The sequence below is a fragment of the Procambarus clarkii genome, unplaced genomic scaffold (assembly GCF_040958095.1).
Source record: "Procambarus clarkii isolate CNS0578487 unplaced genomic scaffold, FALCON_Pclarkii_2.0 HiC_scaffold_443, whole genome shotgun sequence".
In the NCBI taxonomy this organism is placed as follows: Eukaryota; Metazoa; Arthropoda; class Malacostraca; order Decapoda; family Cambaridae; genus Procambarus; species Procambarus clarkii.
In genome coordinates this window covers 25,531-27,166 of record NW_027189476.1, presented here as the reverse complement: position 1 = coordinate 27,166, position 1,636 = coordinate 25,531, and the positions used below count along the sequence as shown (strand labels likewise).

The 1,636-nt window shown below is 37.0% G+C and overlaps 1 non-coding gene across 1 annotated transcript; it reads right to left on the bottom strand.

Moving 5' to 3' along the window:
- Positions 1-1,223: 1,223 nt before the first annotated feature.
- Positions 1,224-1,342, bottom strand: LOC138361533 (5S ribosomal RNA). Its single transcript, XR_011227014.1, has one exon. It is a non-coding gene; the product is annotated as a 5S ribosomal RNA (ribosomal RNA).
- Between the last annotated feature and the right edge of the window lie 294 nt (positions 1,343-1,636).

The following is a 1,636-nucleotide window of genomic DNA, read 5'->3' as shown; positions in this document are numbered from 1 at the left end:
AATCTTCCTAATACTATTATGTAGGTGTGTGTGTGTGTGTGTGTTTTTATTCATTCTTTGGTTTTATAGATGACATACATATTGACTCCTTTTACCGGTCCTTAATTAGGCTCTGGGGAAGCAATGGTGGTGGTGCATTTAAAACTAAACCAAAAATCACCAGTTCTGGACGCGTCAAATATCATATCCGCTTAATGTGTCTACAACCTAATTACTTAAAACTACACTATTTAATTCATTCATATCATGTGCATATTGGTCATTATGCTCATACAACCGACATCAAAATTTATTTTCATTATTAGAATCATACATTTCATCAAGTAATACAGATACAAAGAGATTTTCTTTCTGAGAAGACCGTTAGTATTGGCTGGCTGGCAGGCAGGCAGGCATTTGAGGGTTATTATTTCGCCTGTTGATTGGGGGGAGGGTTGATGTGTTAGGGGGTTTTCGGTTAGGTGTGGTGGTGGTGATTGGTGGTGATTGGTGGTGATTGGTGGTGGTGGTGATTGGTGGTGAGTAGTGGTGGTGGTGGTGAGTAGTGGTGGTGGTGGTGGTGGTGGTGGTAGTAGGTGGGAGGGGGGGGGGGGGGGGGGGGAAGGGGACTGATGGTCTGTGGATTCCTTCTCCGTACCCCTTACATATAAGCAAAAACATGCCTTCCTGTGGGTATAGAAACATTAACACAAATTATATATGTAACTGATATTGTAGCCTTTTAAACAGAAAAGATTTGTACATACAAATACTTTTAAATTATCATTTATTTGTGGAAATGGCATTTACGTCATTAAATTGATACCTCAGCATCAAGCTTGTGTCCTGCAGCTGTGGTCCAGTGGTAAAGTGTATATAAGTGATGCGTATTCTTGGAGTTGCGAGTTCAAACCCGGATTAAGCTATATATATATATATATATATATATATATATATATATATATATATATATATATATATATATATATATATATATATATATATATATATATATATATATATATATATATATATATATATATATAAAACAACATGTTTTGTTTTGGTTGTTTGTTTTTGTATAAAGCCTCACACACTATATTAAGCGAGTTTGTTTTAAACATGACATACATATTAATTCATTTTACCAGGCCTTATTCCACACAACTCCGTGAATTTCCCGTGGAGCCAGCCATTCAAACAAAAACAAACGAAACAAAACAAAACAAAACAAAAAACATTATTGCCAACAGCATTTGGTGTTCCCAGGCGGTCACCCATCCAAGTACTAACCAAACCCAACGTTGCTTAACTTCGCTGATCGGACGAGAAGCGGTGTTCTCAACGTGGTATGGCCGTTGGCATGAGACTGCCTACACATTGTGGCTAATAACCAACTCTTTTTAGTCATCACGGCAGGATACGGACCTTCTTGTGGTGTCTTAATGGTAATTGTATCCTAACATATTTTTGTCTCCTTGGCATGGATATTTAACATCGTTTATTCAGTCTTGGGTTTATGTTCTTTCGCCATTTACAGACATTTTACATCTACCTACTTCCTCAGCCTGCCCTGCCAATTTCTAATGAATTTGTGGATTTTCTTTTGTAATACATACATGTGTGTGCTCATCTGCTCTTCAGTTTTTATGATATT